This window comes from Anguilla rostrata, unplaced genomic scaffold (genome assembly GCF_018555375.3).
Source record: "Anguilla rostrata isolate EN2019 unplaced genomic scaffold, ASM1855537v3 scaf1175, whole genome shotgun sequence".
Lineage (NCBI taxonomy): Eukaryota > Metazoa > Chordata > Actinopteri > Anguilliformes > Anguillidae > Anguilla > Anguilla rostrata.
The window spans coordinates 3,884-23,891 of NW_026986501.1; the positions used below are offsets into that span (position 1 = coordinate 3,884).

Here is a 20,008-nt window from a genome sequence, read left to right on the forward strand (position 1 = left end):
CCGCGGTCGTAAGCCGCCCGACCTCCTCTGCCGTAGGAGACAGGCTCACCTCCTTACCCCCTACTGCCTCCCGGGCAAAAAGGTCAAAGGATCCTCCCTGCGCCGCCCCCGCCTCTCCGCCTGCGGCCGCCCCGTCCTCTCCTTCCATCACCTTCTCCTCCTCCACGTCTCCTGGCTCGGTGGAATCTGTCGCCTGGGGTGGCGCGGTCACCGGCCCGAAAACCTGGAAGAACCCCGCCCTCGCCACCTTCCCTGGACTCTCAACGGTGGCCCCTGCTCCTTCCTCCCGCACCGTGTCCTCAGCCCCGGCAGGGTCCGACTTCGTGCCGTCGCCTGGGACTGCACCTGGTCTCCCCGCGGGGGCCTCCGCTGGGCCCTCTTCCAGCCCAGGGTCCATGGCCAGCACAGGAACTGCCTCATGACCACCTTCCGGTGCTGTGTCCCGCCTCTCCGTCCCTCCAGTTGCCTGACCTGTCTCCCCTGCCTCCGCTCCATCGGTCTGGTTATCAGGACTCCCTGCCCGCTCAGCCGCCTCCACCGTGCCCTGCTGTTGGTCCCCAGACGGAGCCACATCCTGGACAAGCTCCTCCTCCCTCCTTTGGGCTGGGGCACCCGTGGCAGCTGCCGCCCTGGCCGATGTCTCCTCCGCCGCGCCAGCGCCCACTGCTGGCCTAGTCGGTCTTCCTCCCCCGCCCAATCCTGCAGGTCCTGCCTTTAGCATCTCAGCGTATGAGGTCTTCCTCTCCGGGCAGTTTCTGAAAAGGTGCTCCCCACTTCCGCAAAGGTTGCATGTCTTTGGAGCCACACAGTCCCTAGCCTCGTGATCTCCCGACAAACAGTGTCTGCATGTCTTCACATTACACTTGTCCTTAATGTGCCCATACGCCCCACACTTTCTACAGTACATTGGCTGCCCTGGATACCATAAGTACCCGCGGTTAGGGCCGATTGCAAAGGCCCCCGGTGGATGGGAGTAGCCCCCTACCCCCAGCGGGTCTTGCCTGAACCGCACATTAAACCGCCTTTTCCCCGTCCAGTATCCATACCTGTCCTTGATCTTGGTGCCTTCCCTCACGTCAGCGCAGTACTTGTGCAGAAAACACAGAATATCTTCTTCCCTTACATAGGGGTTGTACATGTGGATAACCAGAGGGCGCAAGGGCTTTGTGTAGAGCAGTTGCACCACGATGTCCTCCATTGCCGCTTCATTCCGCTTCTCAAGGTAGGCCCGATGAAAATTGAAACACGCCGCTTCCGAATAAAACGTTAAATCAAAGAAACCCCGATTAGAAAAGTCTTGCAAACAAAAAACTGTGACTGGATCAATCCCGAAAACGCCTTGTAGCACCTCCTTTACAAAGAAATCCAGCTTGAAGTCCTTGCGCTTTCTTGAATTCTCCTCCATCTGGAACCGAACGGTGTTCTGCAACCGCGCCCTGTGGGCCGGTACTCCTTCGTCTCTTTCTGCCATCGCCTTCTTCGTCTTCGTCTTGGTCTTAGCCAAAAGGCCGAGAAGCGATGGCCTGAAAATTGGCCACAGCTGGCCGCCGCCGCCCAGGGGGCCGGGAATCCGATCGCGGGGTCCGGCCGGACCCGGTCCCCGCTCGCCATTGGTCCGGGGCCCCCTCGACGCTTCCCCCGGGACCTCTGGCCGTCACCTCAGCTCCACCCACAAAGCCCCACGTCCTCTGCCACGGTAGCTACCTACGTGCTGAAGGCTCTTATCGCCGTTTAATTGCACGAGCACTCGCGGAACAGCTATGTAATTGCCTAGCTAAGCAAGCAAGGAGACAGTCCACACTCTATAACACATGTACCCGACAAGTCACAAACCAGGGACACATGGCAACAAGTCATCAACAAGCTCTCTTAAGAACAGAAAAGTCGCCCCGTCCGGCGGACGGAGCATCCAAAAATAGCACAAACTCAGGAGTGTTCCTCTCCACGGAAATCTTTAGTAAAAGGCGAAAGATTTGTGCGTGATGAAGAGAAACCCGAGCACACGTGGCCTCTCGCCGTCACCAGCCGCCGTAGGCCCTCCCGGCCCGGAGCCGCAGGCCCGGAGTTGTCCCCCCGCGCGTTATCCGCGGAAGAGGGAGAGGAGACGCTATAACCGCCCGACTGGCAGAGGGCGCAAGCGAGCCACGGACCGCTGCAAACCGGCTCGCTAGCTGACTTACTTAACCAACTTCACTCACCCAGCTAGCTGACGGAGAATGATAGATAGATAGATAGATAGATAGATAGATAGATAGATAGAAAGAAAGAACGACACACACACGATAAAACTATTTCTTTTATTTCATTTAAAAAAAAAAAAAAAAACCCCACAAGGACTCAGTTGCTTGTCCAAGCAGAAGCAGAAGCAGAAGCAGAAGCAGAAGCAGAAGCAGAAGCATTTCCTTTGCACCCGAAAATAGAGGCGCACCGTTCCCGGACGTACTGCAATACCGGGTCGATGCGTGGAGCGGACGGAGCAAGCTCCTTCTCCGACTCCCAGTCTCAAAAATCCGTTTAATATGTAGTCCCCAGATAGGGGACGTATCAGATATTAAACTGATAAGAACAGATTTTTTTTTTGATTATAAAAGTTTTTATTAATCGTACTTACCCAGAGACCTTCCTCACATTTTTACAAACCCCTGGACATGGTAACCTTTCCTAGACGCGCCCTCCAAACAAACCCCAACTAAAGCAGAGCCATACACGGCTCGCATTTGTCAGCCCTCTGTAAACCCAAAACAACAACACACAAACCAAAGAAATCATAAAGTAAATAAATGAACTAAGAAAAAATAATAACTTCATAATAAAACACATTGGGTGCACTTTACTTTAGGAAGCCTAGACCCCCCTTCCACCGCTCCCTAGCAGCATGCTGCCCCCATCTCGTCACATCCCTCCCGATCCTCCCTTTTAGATCCCCCTCCACCCTCCTTACCACCCCCTCCACCCCCCAGTCCTTCCCTGTTTTAACCAGGCCCTGCCTTGCCTCCCACAGACCCTTTTTAAACAGGCTCACAATCAGCCACAGTAGTGCCCGTGTCCTCCCATCACTCACCACCCTCCCAATCCCCCTTTCCACCCGTGCCCATGTGAGGCTAAACCCTCCTTGCATCCGTCCTATGATGCCCGCCGCTCTCGCCCACACCACCCCAGCAAAAGGGCATCCCCAAAACAGGTGCCTAACGGTCTCCTCCTCCACACAGGATGCTCTCGGGCATGTCGCCGACCTTGCCAGCCCATGCCTGTGAAGGATCTCCCTCACTGGCAGTTTCCTATGTAGGCACAGCCAGTTCAGGTCCTTCAAGCTGTTGTCCAGCCCTTTGGGCTGCACCCCCAACCAGACACTTGCGGGGATACCTACCACCGCCTCCCCTGCCATTCTTCTCCTTACCTCCCCGTACAGCCCCTTTACACCCTGCTCCGCCTTCCATACCTGCGCCTCTGGGTGGGCCCGCAGCCACTTGGTGGCATGCTGGTAATGCCAAGGCTGCTGCTCCGCCCTAGGCCCCAGGTTGGACCACGTTATCAGATGTCTGGCCTGGTACGAAAAAAACAGTTTTAAAAAGTGCCCAGACACATGCTCCCCTGGCCTAGCAAGCTGGCTCAAAATGTGCGCTATGTAAATACAGTCCAGCTTTAGGGGTAGGTGCGGCACATCCCTCCCCCCCTCCCCAATCCCAGCCACCATCCTCGCTCTTGCCACATACTCATACGCCCCCCCCCATATAAATCTGAACGCAAGCCTTGTCAGGGTCCTTCTCATGCTAGCCGGGAGCGGGTAAATATACGCCAGATAGTTTAAGCTGGGCAAAACGTCACCTTTCAAGACCAGCACTTTTCCTGTGAAGGTCAGGGCTCTGGCCTTCCACAAGTCCAATTTCCTCCGGACTTTGGCAATGCGCCCTGTCCAGTTGACCGTGGCGCTGTTATTCGTGTCAAAGTAGACCCCAAGTATCTTCAATGGGCCTTCCTGCAACGTCAGCCCCCCTGGTACATCTGTCCTCCCCCTCCATGTACCAAAGTATTTCACCGCGGTCTTCTCCAGATTTACTTTGGCCCCTGACCCCTTCCCAAAGCTCTGGAAAATTTCCAACGCTCTCACCAAGCACTTATCCCTGTCTAATAACAATGTGGTGTCGTCTGCATATTGTGACAGCTTAACGCGGACTCCCCCGCTTCCTGGGACTAAAAAACCCCTCACCCCCGTGTCTGCCCTCATTGCTGCTGCCATCGGCTCCATATAGGCCACATATAACAACGGTGACAGGGGGCACCCCTGGCGCACCCCTGACCTTAACTGTAAGCGCTCACCCAAGTGCCCATTAATACTTACCACGCTACCCACCCCCCTATATAAAGTGCGCACCCATCCCACAAACCTTTCACCAAACCCCAGCCTCCCTAATACTTTGAACAGGAAGTCCCAATTTACCCGGTCAAAAGCCTTGGCCTGATCCAGGGCCACAACCATAAGAGGCAAATTCCTGTCATTAACCCATGCTATTGCGTCTCTTATAAGCTGCAGGTTCCATCTTGTGGAACGGCCAGCCACACCGCAGGTTTGATCAGTGCTCACCACCTGTGGGAGCACCACCTTCATGCGGTCTGCCAGCACCTTTGCCAGCAGTTTGTATTCTACTGTGAGCATGGTGAGCGGTCGCCAGTTCATCAGCTCGCTCTCCTCCCCGTTCTTGTAGATTAGGGAGATGACCCCTGTCGCCATAGTTCCTCCCAGCTGTCCCGTATGTAGCACCCCAGTCAACACCTCCAGAACCGCCGGCCCCAGAACCTCCCAGAACTCCACATATAACTCTACCGGCAACCCATCTATGCCCGGCGCTTTCCTCTTCCCCATCCTCCTGAGAGCCCCCCCCAGCTCACCGAGGGTGAGAGGCGCTTCCAAGCCCGCCACCAGCTCTGCTGGCACCTGTACCTTTAAAAAATCTAAAAAAACCTCCCCTTGCTCTGCACTTACCTTCCTCTCCTTAAAAACTTTTTTAAAATGCTCAGTGGCCACCCCCGTCATCAGTCCGGGGTCAGTAACAACTATTCCCGCCCCATCCCTGATCCCCTTAAAAACCTGTTTGGCCTTGCCGTCTTTCGCGGAGCTAAAGAACCCCGCAGTGCACTTTTCATCCTGCTCGAGGAAGTCATGCCTCGAGCACCGTATATACGCCCGGGCCCTGCTCTCATAGACTTCCCTGAGCCTTCCTTTCAGCGTCTCACACGTTGTATGGTCAAAGGCACCCCCCTGATTTGCCTCCGTATAAACCCTCTCCAGCTGCCTCTGCAGGGCCCTCACCCCCTTCTTTCCCTCCCTCGCCCTCCTCCTGCAGTATCTACTGGCGAAGACCCGTATCCGGGCCTTCACCGCCTCCCACCACTCAATCACCCCGCCGAAAAGTGGCTTTAGTGTAAACAGGCCCCTCAAAAACTCCACAAACCCACACCTGAAGGCTTCCTCCTGGAGAACTGAAATATTCAGCCTCCAGTACCCAGGCCCAAACACAGGTGCATCAGACACCACACTGAAAATCACCCCATCATGGTCTGAAAAGAAGACAGGCATGACTTTCCCAGACCGCACACACAGAGACTTAGAAAAAAATATGTAATCCAGCCTACGCATCACCCCTCGCGAGTTACGCCATGTCGGCCCATCCAGGCGGGGCATCACCGCCTTCCCCCCATCCACCAAGGCAAACTTTGTGAGAAGGTTCCTGATGCTCTCCGCGCTAGAGTCTCCCACCCCGCCCAATTCCACATTAAAATCACCCCCCACTATGACTTGTCTATTGGTAGCAAAGTGGGCCTGCATCCTATCTAGCATCTCCCTCCTCTCTGCTGGCGTCTGAGGCCCGTAAACCCCCACCACCCTTAATTTTAAGCACCCAACCGTAATGTCCGCCCCTACCACTCTCCCCTGCACCACCGTGAAGACCCTTTCCACCTTCACCCCCCTATCCCCAAATAAAATCCCTACCCCCGTGGAGTGAACTCCCCCCACACTCCACACACCCCCCCCCCTTCCCCACTCCCTCGTATACCTCCTCCCATCCCCCTCATCCCTCAGGTGCGCTTCCTGGATGAAACAAATTGTGCACTTTACAGAGGCAATAAAGTCAAAAACTGACACCCTTTTGGTATGGTCTCTCAGGCCACGCACGTTTAAAGTCATTGCTGACAATTCCATGGAAAAATACGGAATTAAAATACTAGCCACGCTTCTTTCTTATTGTCCATCCATGTCCCCCTCACCCTCTCCACCCCTTTGGCCTGAGGGCAATCCCATGGCCTTTGCCAGGCCTTCTACATCCCACCCCTCAATAAGCCCGGATGGCGACCCGGCCTCCTCCTCCAAGTCCCCCAACACCACATACCTGTTGGCCAGCATGACCTGGCACGCAGCCTTCTGTGCCTGCGGCCCTCCCTTCTCTCCTGACCTGTTCCTCTTCCTTCCTGCCGCTCTGGCCCAGTCCGCCATTTCTTCCCCTTCGCTGTACGGGCTGTCCCCCCACAGCGCGGGGGTCTCCAGGTCTGCTGTGGTCAGCAGCCCCACTGCCTCTGCAGTGGCAGAAAGGCCCTCCGCCAGGGTGCCTGCTTGCTCTTGTGGGAACAGGTCAGGTGACCCGCTCTCCACACCGTCCCCTCCGCTGACCGCCATCTGCGCTTCTCCCTGCTCCCTCTTCTCCGAGGTTACTTTTGTGGAAGCCCCCTTTAGCAAGGGCTTCGCACCCACAGCTCCAAAGACCTTGTAGAATCCCCCAGACCCGCCAGTCACCACTGCATCTGGCCCTGCTCCGGCGACCTCCCCCGGGGCCTCCACTGGATCCGTCACGTGCACCATCCCTGGCTCTGGGCCTGACCTCTCCACCGGCGCCTCCGCTAGGGCCCCCTCTGGAGCAGGCGTTTGAAACAGGCCTGTCGCCTCCTCTGCAGCTGCTTCCCGCACCTCAGGTACCGCTACCTTCCCCGCCTCCACCGAGCCAGGAGCCAGCGTCTCGGCGAAGGCTGCTGCCTGCGCAGGGACCACCTCCGTCTCCAGCACTGCAACGCCCGGCCCAGTCACCTCCGCCGACAGTACCACCTCCATTGCACCAGGGGCCGCACCTGGCCTGCCATAGCTTCCAGTCCCGCCTGCGCCTGAAGACCCCGCCCCAAGCATGGCGGCATAGGAGACTCTCCTTTCTGGGCAGTTCCTATACATGTGCTCCCCACTTCCGCACAAGTTGCAGGCCTTTGGGGCCGTGCAGTCCTTCGCCTCATGGTCCTCCGCCAAACAGTGCCTACACTTCTTTTCGGTGCAGTCCTGCTTCACATGTCCAAACCCCCCGCACTTCCTGCAGTACACCGGCTGTCCGGGGTACCATAAGTAGCCTCGGTTTGGCCCAATTGCAAACGACCCCGGCGGGTGGGTTAAACCTCCCACCCCCTTAGTGTCAGGTTTAAGGCGCACATTGTACTGTCTTTTCCCATTCCAGAACCCGTATTTGTCTCTTACCTTGCGGCCCTCTCTGATGTCGCTGCAGTACCTTGCCAGGAATCCCAAAATGTCCTCCTCCTTTACAAAGGGGTTGTAGAGGTGAATGGTCAATGGACGCAGCGGCTTGGTGTATAGCAGATGCACCGCGATCCCCTCCAAAATGGCTTCCTCCTTTTTCTCCATGTAGGCCCGGTGAAACTTGAAGCATGCAACTTCCGAGAAAAAGGTGAGGTCAAAGAAACCTCTATTTGAAAAATCTTGCAGACACAACACACTCTCCGGGTCAATGGAAAAGACTCCTTGTAACAACTCTTTGACGCAAAAATCAATGTTGAAATCCTTTCTTCTTTGAGCATTACTAGCCATCTCCAACCGCACAGTATTCTGAAGCCGCATCCTGTGGACCGGCACTCCTCCGTCTTCCGTCGTCATCGCTGTAATCCTCTTGATCTTAGCCAAAAGGCCGAGAAGCGATGGCCTGAAAATTGGCCACAGCTGGCCGCCGCCGCCCAGGGGGCCGGGAATCCGATCGCGGGGTCCGGCCGGACCCGGTCCCCGCTCGCCATTGGTCCGGGGCCCCCTCGACGCTTCCCCCGGGACCTCTGGCCGTCACCTCAGCTCCACCCACAAAGCCCCACGTCCTCTGCCACGGTAGCTACCTACGTGCTGAAGGCTCTTATCGCCGTTTAATTGCACGAGCACTCGCGGAACAGCTATGTAATTGCCTAGCTAAGCAAGCAAGGAGACAGTCCACACTCTATAACACATGTACCCGACAAGTCACAAACCAGGGACACATGGCAACAAGTCATCAACAAGCTCTCTTAAGAACAGAAAAGTCGCCCCGTCCGGCGGACGGAGCATCCAAAAATAGCACAAACTCAGGAGTGTTCCTCTCCACGGAAATCTTTAGTAAAAGGCGAAAGATTTGTGCGTGATGAAGAGAAACCCGAGCACACGTGGCCTCTCGCCGTCACCAGCCGCCGTAGGCCCTCCCGGCCCGGAGCCGCAGGCCCGGAGTTGTCCCCCCGCGCGTTATCCGCGGAAGAGGGAGAGGAGACGCTATAACCGCCCGACTGGCAGAGGGCGCAAGCGAGCCACGGACCGCTGCAAACCGGCTCGCTAGCTGACTTACTTAACCAACTTCACTCACCCAGCTAGCTGACGGAGAATGACAGATAGATAGATAGATAGATAGATAGATAGATAAATAGAAAGAAAGAAAGAACGACACACACACGATAAAACTATTTCTTTTATTTCATTTAAAAAAAAAAAAAAAAACCCCACAAGGACTCAGTTGCTTGTCCAAGCAGAAGCAGAAGCAGAAGCAGAAGCAGAAGCAGAAGCAGAAGCAGAAGCATTTCCTTTGCACCCGAAAATAGAGGCGCACCGTTCCCGGACGTACTGCAATACCGGGTCGATGCGTGGAGCGGACGGAGCAAGCTCCTTCTCCGACTCCCAGTCTCAAAAATCCGTTTAATATGTAGTCCCCAGATAGGGGACGTATCAGATATTAAACTGATAAGAACAGATTTTTTTGATTATAAAAGTTTTTATTAATCGTACTTACCCAGAGACCTTCCTCACATTTTTACAAACCCCTGGACATGGTAACCTTTCCTAGACGCGCCCTCCAAACAAACCCCAACTAAAGCAGAGCCATACACGGCTCGCATTTGTCAGCCCTCTGTAAACCCAAAACAACAACACACAAACCAAAGAAATCATAAAGTAAATAAATGAACTAAGAAAAAATAATAACTTCATAATAAAACACATTGGGTGCACTTTACTTTAGGAAGCCTAGGCCCCCCTTCCACCGCTCCCTAGCAGCATGCTGCCCCCATCTCGTCACATCCCTCCCGATCCTCCCTTTTAGATCCCCCTCCACCCTCCTTACCACCCCCTCCACCCCCCAGTCCTTCCCTGTTTTAACCAGGCCCTGCCTTGCCTCCCACAGACCCTTTTTAAACAGGCTCACAATCAGCCACAGTAGTGCCCGTGTCCTCCCATCACTCACCACCCTCCCAATCCCCCTTTCCACCCGTGCCCATGTGAGGCTAAACCCTCCTTGCATCCGTCCTATGATGCCCGCCGCTCTCGCCCACACCACCCCAGCAAAAGGGCATCCCCAAAACAGGTGCCTAACGGTCTCCTCCTCCACACAGGATGCTCTCGGGCATGTCGCCGACCTTGCCAGCCCATGCCTGTGAAGGATCTCCCTCACTGGCAGTTTCCTATGTAGGCACAGCCAGTTCAGGTCCTTCAAGCTGTTGTCCAGCCCTTTGGGCTGCACCCCCAACCAGACACTTGCGGGATACCTACCACCGCCTCCCCTGCCATTCTTCTCCTTACCTCCCGTACAGCCCCTTTACACCCTGCTCCGCCTTCCATACCTGCGCCTCTGGGTGGGCCCGCAGCCACTTGGTGGCATGCTGGTAATGCCAAGGCTGCTGCTCCGCCCTAGGCCCCAGGTTGGACCACGTTATCAGATGTCTGGCCTGGTACGAAAAAAACAGTTTTAAAAAATGCCCAGACACATGCTCCCCTGGCCTAGCAAGCTGGCTCAAAATGTGCGCTATGTAAATACAGTCCAGCTTTAGGGGTAGGTGCGGCACATCCCTCCCCCCCTCCCCAATCCCAGCCACCATCCTCGCTCTTGCCACATACTCATACGCCCCCCCCCATATAAAACTGAACGCAAGCCTTGTCAGGGTCCTTCTCATGCTAGCCGGGAGCGGGTAAATATACGCCAGATAGTTTAAGCTGGGCAAAACGTCACCTTTCAAGACCAGCACTTTTCCTGTGAAGGTCAGGGCTCTGGCCTTCCACAAGTCCAATTTCCTCCGGACTTTGGCAATGCGCCCTGTCCAGTTGACCGTGGCGCTGTTATTCGTGTCAAAGTAGACCCCAAGTATCTTCAATGGGCCTTCGCGCAACGTCAGCCCCCCTGGTACATCTGTCCTCCCCCTCCATGTACCAAAGTATTTCACCGCGGTCTTCTCCAGATTTACTTTGGCCCCTGACCCCTTCCCAAAACTCTGGAAAATTTCCAGCGCTCTCACCAAACACTTATCCCTGTCTAATAAAAGTGTGGTGTCATCTGCATATTGTGACAGCTTAACGCGGACTCCCCCGCTTCCTGGGACTAAAAAACCCCTCACCCCAGTGTCTGCCCTCATTGCTGCTGCCATCGGCTCCATATAGGCCACATACAACAACGGTGACAGGGGGCACCCCTGGCGCACCCCTGACCTTAACTGTAAGCGCTCACCCAAGTGCCCATTAATACTTACCACACTACCCACCCCCCTATATAAAGTGCGCACCCATCCCACAAACTTTTCACCAAACCCCAGCTTCCCTAATACTTTGAACAGGAAGTCCCAATTTACCCGGTCAAATGCCTTGGCCTGATCCAGGGCCACAACCATAAGAGGCAAATTCCTGTCGTTAACCCATGCTATTGCGTCTCTTATAAGCTGCAGGTTCCATCTTGTGGAACGGCCAGCCACACCGCAGGTTTGATCAGTGCTCACCACCTGTGGGAGCACCACCTTCATGCGATCTGCCAGCACCTTTGCCAGCAGCTTGTATTCTACTGTGAGCATGGTGAGCGGTCGCCAGTTCATCAGCTCGCTCTCCTCCCCATTCTTGTAGATTAGGGAGATGACCCCTGTCGCCATAGTTCCTCCCAGCTGTCCCGTATGTAGCACCCCAGTCAACACCTCCAGAACCGCCGGCCCCAAAACCTCCCAGAACTCCACATATAACTCTACCGGCAACCCATCTATGCCCGGCGCCTTCCTCTTCCCCATCCTCCTGAGAGCCCCCCCCAGCTCACCGAGGGTGAGAGGCGCTTCCAAGCCCGCCACCAGCTCTGCTGGCACCTGTACCTTTAAAAAGTCTAAAAAAACCTCCCCTTGCTCTGCACTTACCTGCCTCTCCTTAAAAACTTTTTTAAAATGCTCGGTGGCCACCCCCGTCATCAGTCCGGGGTCAGTAACAACTATTCCCGCCCCATCCCTGATCCCCTTAAAAACCTGTTTAGCCTTGCCGTCTTTCGCGGTGCTAAAGAACCCCGCAGTGCACTTTTCATCCTGCTCGAGGAAGTCATGCCTCGAGCACCGTATATACGCCCGGGCCCTGCTCTCATAGACTTCCTTAAGCCTTCCTTTCAGCGTCTCACACGTTGTATGGTCAAAAGCACCCCCCTGATTTGCCTCCGTATAAACCCTCTCCAGCTGCCTCTGCAGGGCCCTCACCCCCTTCTTTCCCTCCCTCGCCCTCCTCCTGCAGTATCTACTGGCGAAGACCCGTATCCGGGCCTTCACCGCCTCCCACCACTCAATCACCCCGCCGAAAAGTGGCTTTAGTGTAAACAGGCCCCTCAAAAACTCCACAAACCCACACCTGAAGGCTTCCTCCTGGAGAACTGAAATATTCAGCCTCCAGTACCCAGGCCCAAACACAGGTGCATCAGACACCACACTGAAACACACCCCATCATGGTCTGAAAAGAAGACAGGCACGACTTTCCCAGACCGCACACACAGAGACTTAGAAAAAAATATGTAATCCAGCCTACGCATCACCCCTCGCGAGTTACGCCATGTCGGCCCATCCAGGCGGGGCATCACCGCCTTCCCCCCATCCACCAAGGCAAACTTTGTGAGAAGGTTCCTGATGCTCTCCGCGCTAGAGTCTCCCACCCTGCCCAATTCCACATTAAAATCACCCCCCACTATGACTTGTCTATTGGTAGCAAAATGGGCCTGCATCCTATCTAGCATCTCCCTCCTCTCTGCTGGCGTCTGAGGCCCGTAAACCCCCACCACCCTTAATTTTAAGCACCCGACCGTAATGTCCGCCCCCACCACTCTCCCCTGCACCACCGTGAAGACCCTTTCCACCTTCACCCCCCTATCCCCAAATAAAATCCCTACCCCCGTGGAGTGAACTCCCCCCACACTCCACACACCCCCCCCCCTTCCCCACTCCCTCGTATACCTCCTCCCATCCCCCTCATCCCTCAGGTGCGCTTCCTGGATGAAACAAATTGTGCACTTTACAGAGGCAATAAAGTCGAAAACTGACAGCCTTTTGGCATGGTCTCTCAGGCCACGCACATTTAACGTCATTACTGACAATTCCATGGAAAAACAAGGAATTAAAATACTAGCCACGCTTCTTTCTTATCGTCCGTCCATGTCCCCCTCACCCTCTCCACCCCTTTGGCCTGAGGGCATTCCCATGGCCTTTGCCAGGCCTTCTACGTCCCACCCCTCAATAAGTCCGGATGGCGACCCGGCCTCCTCCTCCAAGTCCCCCAACACCACATACCTGTTGGCCAGAATTACCTGGCATGCAGCCTTCTGTGCCTGCGGCCCTCCCTTCTCTCCTGACCTGTTCCTCTTCCTCCCAGCTGGTCGGGCCCACTCCATCTCCTCTTCATCCGTGAAAGGGCTGTCGCCCCACAGCGCAGGTGTTTCCAAGTCCGCGGTCGTAAGCCGCCCGACCTCCTCTGCCGTAGGAGACAGGCTCACCTCCTTACCCCCTACTGCCTCCCGGGCAAAAAGGTCAAAGGATCCTCCCTGCGCCGCCCCCGCCTCTCCGCCTGCGGTCGCCCCGTCCTCTCCCTCCATCACCTTCTCCTCCTCCACGTCTCCTGGCTCGGTGGAAACTGTCGCCTGGGGTGGCGTGGTCACCGGCCCGAAAACCTTGAAGAACCCCGCCCTCGCCACCTTCCCTGGACTCTCAACGGTGGCCCCTGCTCCTTCCTCCCGCACCGTGTCCTCAGCCCCGGCAGGGTCCGACTTCGTGCCGTCGCCTGGGACTGCACCTGGTCTCCCCGCGGGGGCCTCCGCTGGGCCCTCTTCCAGCCCAGGATCCATGGCCAGCACAGGAACTGCCTCATGGCCACCTTCCGGTGCTGCGTCCCGCCTCTCCGTCCCTCCAGTTGCCTGACCTGTCTCCCCTGCCTCCGCTCCATCGGTCTGGTTATCAGGACTCCCTGCCCGCTCAGCCGCCTCCACCGTGCCCTGCTGTTGGTCCCCAGACGGAGCCACATCCTGGACAAGCTCCTCCTCCCTCCTTTGGGCTGGGGCACCCGTGGCAGCTGCCGCCCTGGCCGATGTCTCCTCCACCGCGCCAGCGCCCACTGCTGGCCTAGTCGGTCTTCCTCCCCCGCCCAATCCTGCAGGTCCTGCCTTTAGCATCTCAGCGTATGAGGTCTTCCTCTCCGGGCAGTTTCTGAAAAGGTGCTCCCCACTTCCGCAAAGGTTGCATGTCTTTGGAGCCACACAGTCCCTAGCCTCGTGATCTCCCGACAAACAATGTCTGCATGTCTTCACATTACACTTGTCCTTAATGTGCCCATACGCCCCACACTTTCTACAGTACATTGGCTGCCCTGGATACCATAAGTACCCGCGGTTAGGGCCGATTGCAAAGGCCCCCGGTGGATGGGAGTAGCCACCCACCCCCAGCGGGTCTTGCCTGAACCGCACATTAAACCGCCTTTTCCCCGTCCAGTATCCATACCTGTCCTTGATCTTGGTGCCTTCCCTCACGTCAGCGCAGTACTTGTGCAGAAAACACAAAATATCTTCTTCCCTTACATAGGGGTTGTACATGTGGATAACCAGAGGGCGCAAGGGCTTTGTGTAGAGCAGTTGCACCACGATGTCCTCCATTGCCGCTTCATTCCGCTTCTCAAGGTAGGCCCGATGAAAATTGAAACACGCCGCTTCCGAATAAAACGTTAAGTCGAAGAAACCCCGATTAGAAAAGTCTTGCAAACAAAAAACTGTGTCTGGATCAATCCCGAAAACGCCTTGTAGCACCTCCTTTACAGAAATCCAGCTTGAAGCCCTTGCGCTTTCTTGAATTCTCCTCCATCTGGAACCGAACGGTGTTCTGCAACCGCGCCCTGTGGGCCGGTACTCCTTCGTCTCTTTCTGCCATCGCTTTCTCGTCTTCGTCTTGGTCGTAGCCAAAAGGCCGAAAGCGATGGCCTGAAAATTGGCCACACTGGCCGCCCGCCCCAGGGGGCCGGGAATCCGATCGCGGGGTCCGGCCGGACCCGGTCCCGCTCGCCATTGGTCCGGGGCCCCCTCGACGCTTCCCGGACCTCTGGCCGTCACCTCAGCTCCACCCACAAAGCCCCACGTCCTCTGCCACGGTAGCTACCTACGTGCTGAAGGCTCTTATCGCCGTTTAATTGCACGAGCACTCGCGGAACAGCTATGTAATTGCCTAGCTAAGCAAGCAAGGAGACAGTCCACACTCTATAACACATGTACCCGACAAGTCACAAACCAGGGACACATGGCAACAAGTCATCAACAAGCTCTCTTAAGAACAGAAAAGTCGCCCCGTCCGGCGGACGGAGCATCCAAAAATAGCACAAACTCAGGAGTGTTCCTCTCCACGGAAATCTTTAGTAAAAGGCGAAAGATTTGTGCGTGATGAAGAGAAACCCGAGCACACGTGGCCTCTCGCCGTCACCAGCCGCCGTAGGCCCTCCCGGCCCGGAGCCGCAGGCCCGGAGTTGTCCCCCCCGCGCGTTATCCGCGGAAGAGGGAGAGGAGACGCTATAACCGCCCGACTGGCAGAGGGCGCAAGCGAGCCACGGACCGCTGCAAACCGGCTCGCTAGCTGACTTACTTAACCAACTTCACTCACCCAGCTAGCTGACGGAGAATGACAGATAGATAGATAGATAGATAGATAGATAGATAGATAAATAGAAAGAAAGAAAGAAAGAAAGAACGACACACACACGATAAAACTATTTCTTTTATTTCATTTTAAAAAAAAAAAAAAAAAAAAAAAAACCCCACAAGGACTCAGTTGCTTGTCCAAGCAGAAGCAGAAGCAGAAGCAGAAGCAGAAGCAGAAGCAGAAGCAGAAGCAGAAGCAGAAGCATTTCCTTTGCACCCGAAAATAGAGGCGCACCGTTCCCGGACGTACTGCAATACCGGGTCGATGCGTGGAGCGGACGGAGCAAGCTCCTTCTCCGACTCCCAGTCTCAAAAATCCGTTTAATATGTAGTCCCCAGATAGGGGACGTATCAGATATTAAACTGATAAGAACAGATACTACACTTGATCTTAGCCAAAAGGCCGAGAAGCGATGGCCTGAAAATTGGCCACAGCTGGCCGCCGCCGCCCAGGGGGCCGGGAATCCGATCGCGGGGTCCGGCCGGACCCGGTCCCCGCTCGCCATTGGTCCGGGGCCCCCTCGACGCTTCCCCCGGGACCTCTGGCCGTCACCTCAGCTCCACCCACAAAGCCCCACGTCCTCTGCCACGGTAGCTACCTACGTGCTGAAGGCTCTCTTATCGCCGTTTAATTGCACGAGCACTCGCAGAACAGCTATGTAATTGCCTAGCTAAGCAAGCAAGGAGACAGTCCACACTCTATAACACATGTACCCGACAAGTCACAAACCAGGGACACATGGCAACAAGTCATCAACAAGCTCTCTTAAGAACAGAAAAGTCGCCCCGTCCGGCGGACGAGCATCCAAAAATAGCACAAACTCAGGAGTGTTCCTCTCCACGGAAATCTTTAGTAAAAGGCGAAAGATTTGTGCGTGATGAAGAGAAACCCGAGCACACGTGGCCTCTCGCCGTCACCAGCCGCCGTAGGCCCTCCCGGCCCGGAGCCGCAGGCCCGGAGTTGTCCCCCCCGCGCGTTATCCGCGGAAGAGGGAGAGGAGACGCTATAACCGCCCGACTGGCAGAGGGCGCAAGCGAGCCACGGACCGCTGCAAACCGGCTCGCTAGCTGACTTACTTAACCAACTTCACTCACCCAGCTAGCTGACGGAGAATGACAGATAGATAGATAGATAGATAGATAGATAGATAGATAGATAGATAAATAGAAAGAAAGAAAGAAAGAAAGAACGACACACACACGATAAAACTATTTCTTTTATTTCATTTAAAAAAAAAAAAAAAAAAAAACCCCACAAGGACTCAGTTGCTTGTCCACGCAGAAGCAGAAGCAGAAGCAGAAGCAGAAGCAGAAGCAGAAGCAGAAGCAGAAGCATTTCCTTTGCACCCGAAAATAGAGGCGCACCGTTCCCGGACGTACTGCAATACCGGGTCGATGCGTGGAGCGGACGGAGCAAGCTCCTTCTCCGACTCCCAGTCTCAAAAATCCGTTTAATATGTAGTCCCCAGATAGGGGACGTATCAGATATTAAACTGATAAGAACAGATACTACACTTGATCTTAGCCAAAAGGCCGAGAAGCGATGGCCTGAAAATTGGCCACAGCTGGCCGCCGCCGCCCAGGGGGCCGGGAATCCGATCGCGGGTCCGGCCGGACCCGTCCCCGCTCGCCATTGGTCCGGGGCCCCCTCGACGCTTCCCCCGGACCTCTGGCCGTCACCTCAGCTCCACCCACAAAGCCCCACGTCCTCTGCCACGTAGCTACCTACGTGCTGAAGGCTCTTATCGCCGTTTAATTGCACGAGCACTCGCAGAACAGCTATGTAATTGCCTAGCTAAGCAAGCAAGGAGACAGTCCACACTCTATAACACATGTACCCGACAAGTCACAAACCAGGGACACATGGCAACAAGTCATCAACAAGCTCTCTTAAGAACAGAAAGTCGCCCCGTCCGGCGGACGAGCATCCAAAAATAGCACAAACTCAGGAGTGTTCCTCTCCACGGAAATCTTTAGTAAAAAGGGGAAAGATTTGTGCGTGATGAAGAGAAACCCGAGCACACGTGGCCTCTCGCCGTCACCAGCCGCCGTAGGCCCTCCCGCCCGGAGCCGCAGCCCGGAGTTGTCCCCCCGCGCGTTATCCGCGGAAGAGGGAGAGGAGACGCTATAACCGCCCGACTGGCAGAGGGCGCAAGCGAGCCACGGACCGCTGCAAACCGGCTCGCTAGCTGACTTACTTACCAACTTCACTCACCCAGCTAGCTGACGGAGAATGACAGATAGATAGATAGATAGATAGATAGATAGATAAATAAATAGAAAGAAAGAAAGAACGACACACACACGATAAAACTATTTCTTTTATTTCATTTAAAAAAAAAAAAAAAAACCCCACAAGGACTCAGTTGCTTGTCCAAGCAGAAGCAGAAGCAGAAGCAGAAGCAGAAGCAGAAGCAGAAGCAGAAGCATTTCCTTTGCACCCGAAAATAGAGGCGCACCGTTCCCGGACGTACTGCAATACCGGGTCGATGCGTGGAGCGGACGGAGCAAGCTCCTTCTCCGACTCCCAGTCTCAAAAATCCGTTTAATATGTAGTCCCCAGATAGGGGACGTATCAGATATTAAACTGATAAGAACAGATACTACACTTGATCTTAGCCAAAAGGCCGAGAAGCGATGGCCTGAAAATTGGCCACAGCTGGCCGCCGCCGCCCAGGGGGCCGGGAATCCGATCGCGGGGTCCGGCCGGACCCGGTCCCCGCTCGCCATTGGTCCGGGGCCCCCTCGACGCTTCCCCCGGGACCTCTGGCCGTCACCTCACTCCACCCACAAGCCCCACGTCCTCTGCCACGGTAGCTACCTACGTGCTGAAGGCTCTTATCGCCGTTTAATTGCACGAGCACTCGCAGAACAGCTATGTAATTGCCTAGCTAAGCAAGCAAGGAGACAGTCCACACTCTATAACACATGTACCCGACAAGTCCAAACCAGGACACATGGCAACAAGTCATCAACAAGCTCTCTTAAGAACAGAAAAGTCGCCCCGTCCGGCGGACGGAGCATCCAAAAATAGCACAAACTCAGGAGTGTTCCTCTCCACGGAAATCTTTAGTAAAAGGCGAAAGATTTGTGCGTGATGAAGAGAAACCCGAGCACACGTGGCCTCTCGCCGTCACCAGCCGCCGTAGGCCCTCCCGGCCCGGAGCCGCAGGCCCGGAGTTGTCCCCCCGCGCGTTATCCGCGGAAGAGGGAGAGGAGACGCTATAACCGCCCGACTGGCAGAGGGCGCAAGCGAGCCACGGACCGCTGCAAACCGGCTCGCTAGCTGACTTACTTAACCAACTTCACTCACCCAGCTAGCTGACGGAGAATGACAGATAGATAGATAGATAGATAGATAGATAGACAGATAGATAAATAGAAAGAAAGAAAGAACGACACACACACGATAAAACTATTTCTTTTATTTCATTTAAAAAAAAAAAAAAACCCCACAAGGACTCAGTTGCTTGTCCAAGCAGAAGCAGAAGCAGAAGCAGAAGCAGAAGCAGAAGCAGAAGCAGAAGCAGAAGCATTTCCTTTGCACCCGAAAATAGAGGCGCACCGTTCCCGGACGTACTGCAATACCGGGTCGATGCGTGGAGCGGACGGAGCAAGCTCCTTCTCCGACTCCCAGTCTCAAAAATCCGTTTAATATGTAGTCCCCAGATAGGGGACGTATCAGATATTAAACTGATAAGAACAGATACTACACTTGATCTTAGCCAAAAGGCCGAGAAGCGATGGCCTGAAAATTGGCCACAGCTGGCCGCCGCCGCCCAGGGGGCCGGGAATCCGATCGCGGGGTCCGGCCGGACCCGGTCCCCGCTCGCCATTGGTCCGGGGCCCCCTCGACGCTTCCCCCGGGACCTCTGGCCGTCACCTCAGCTCCACCCACACAGCCCCACGTCCTCTGCCACGGTAGCTACCTACGTGCTGAAGGCTCTCTTATCGCCGTTTAATTGCACGAGCACTCGCAGAACAGCTATGTAATTGCCTAGCTAAGCAAGCAAGGAGACAGTCCACACTCTATAACACATGTACCCGACAAGTCACAAACCAGGGACACATGGCAACAAGTCATCAACAAGCTCTCTTAAGAACAGAAAAGTCGCCCCGTCCGGCGGACGGAGCATCCAAAAATAGCACAAACTCAGGAGTGTTCCTCTCCACGGAATCTTTAGTAAAAGGCGAAAGATTTGTGCGTGATGAAGAGAAACCCGAGCACACGTGGCCTCTCGCCGTCACCAGCCGCCGTAGGCCCTCCCGGCCCGGAGCCGCAGGCCCGGAGTTGTCCCCCCCCGCGTTATCCGCGGAAGAGGAGAGGAGACGCTATAACCGCCCGACTGGCAGAGGGCGCAAGCGAGCCAGGACCGCTGCAAACCGGCTCGCTAGCTGACTTACTTAACCAACTTCACTCACCCAGCTAGCTGACGGAGAATGACAGATAGATAGATAGATAGATAGATAGATAGATAGATAGATAGATAAATAGAAAGAAAGAAAGAAGACGACACACCACGATAAACTATTTCTTTTATTTCATTTAAAAAAAAAAAAAAAAAAACCCCACAAGGACTCAGTTGCTTGTCCAAGCAAAGCAAGCAGAAGCAGAAGCAGAAGCAAGCAAGCAAAGCAGAAGCAGAAGCATTTCCTTTGCACCCGAAAATAGAGGCGCACCGTTCCCGGACGTACTGCAATACCGGGTCGATGCGTGGAGCGGACGGAGCAAGCTCCTTCTCCGACTCCCAGTCTCAAAAATCCGTTTAATATGTAGTCCCCAGATAGGGGA

The 20,008-nt window shown here is 55.2% G+C and overlaps 11 non-coding genes and 3 pseudogenes across 11 annotated transcripts; all 14 read right to left on the minus strand.

Moving 5' to 3' along the window:
* Positions 1-1,885: 1,885 nt before the first annotated feature.
* Positions 1,886-2,002, minus strand: LOC135247244 (U5 spliceosomal RNA). Its single transcript, XR_010328153.1, has one exon. It is a non-coding gene; the product is annotated as a U5 spliceosomal RNA (small nuclear RNA).
* Positions 2,003-2,417: 415 nt separating this feature from the next.
* Positions 2,418-2,595, minus strand: LOC135247254 (U2 spliceosomal RNA; annotated as a pseudogene).
* Positions 2,596-8,329: 5,734 nt separating this feature from the next.
* On the minus strand, positions 8,330-8,446 carry LOC135247245 (U5 spliceosomal RNA). The gene has a single exon (XR_010328154.1). It is a non-coding gene; the product is annotated as a U5 spliceosomal RNA (small nuclear RNA).
* Positions 8,447-8,871: 425 nt separating this feature from the next.
* LOC135247242 (U2 spliceosomal RNA) lies at positions 8,872-9,046 on the minus strand (annotated as a pseudogene).
* A 5,818-nt stretch (positions 9,047-14,864) lies between these two features.
* LOC135247246 (U5 spliceosomal RNA) lies at positions 14,865-14,981 on the minus strand. The gene has a single exon (XR_010328155.1). It is a non-coding gene; the product is annotated as a U5 spliceosomal RNA (small nuclear RNA).
* A 459-nt stretch (positions 14,982-15,440) lies between these two features.
* Positions 15,441-15,631, minus strand: LOC135247241 (U2 spliceosomal RNA). Its single transcript, XR_010328152.1, has one exon. It is a non-coding gene; the product is annotated as a U2 spliceosomal RNA (small nuclear RNA).
* A 368-nt stretch (positions 15,632-15,999) lies between these two features.
* On the minus strand, positions 16,000-16,114 carry LOC135247248 (U5 spliceosomal RNA). Its single transcript, XR_010328157.1, has one exon. It is a non-coding gene; the product is annotated as a U5 spliceosomal RNA (small nuclear RNA).
* Positions 16,115-16,570: 456 nt separating this feature from the next.
* Positions 16,571-16,761, minus strand: LOC135247251 (U2 spliceosomal RNA). The gene has a single exon (XR_010328160.1). It is a non-coding gene; the product is annotated as a U2 spliceosomal RNA (small nuclear RNA).
* A 361-nt stretch (positions 16,762-17,122) lies between these two features.
* Positions 17,123-17,238, minus strand: LOC135247250 (U5 spliceosomal RNA). Its single transcript, XR_010328159.1, has one exon. It is a non-coding gene; the product is annotated as a U5 spliceosomal RNA (small nuclear RNA).
* A 426-nt stretch (positions 17,239-17,664) lies between these two features.
* On the minus strand, positions 17,665-17,855 carry LOC135247252 (U2 spliceosomal RNA). Its single transcript, XR_010328161.1, has one exon. It is a non-coding gene; the product is annotated as a U2 spliceosomal RNA (small nuclear RNA).
* Positions 17,856-18,216: 361 nt separating this feature from the next.
* LOC135247247 (U5 spliceosomal RNA) lies at positions 18,217-18,333 on the minus strand. The gene has a single exon (XR_010328156.1). It is a non-coding gene; the product is annotated as a U5 spliceosomal RNA (small nuclear RNA).
* A 437-nt stretch (positions 18,334-18,770) lies between these two features.
* LOC135247253 (U2 spliceosomal RNA) lies at positions 18,771-18,961 on the minus strand. The gene has a single exon (XR_010328162.1). It is a non-coding gene; the product is annotated as a U2 spliceosomal RNA (small nuclear RNA).
* A 367-nt stretch (positions 18,962-19,328) lies between these two features.
* On the minus strand, positions 19,329-19,444 carry LOC135247249 (U5 spliceosomal RNA). Its single transcript, XR_010328158.1, has one exon. It is a non-coding gene; the product is annotated as a U5 spliceosomal RNA (small nuclear RNA).
* A 441-nt stretch (positions 19,445-19,885) lies between these two features.
* On the minus strand, positions 19,886-20,008 carry LOC135247243 (U2 spliceosomal RNA; annotated as a pseudogene; the record flags this gene model as incomplete).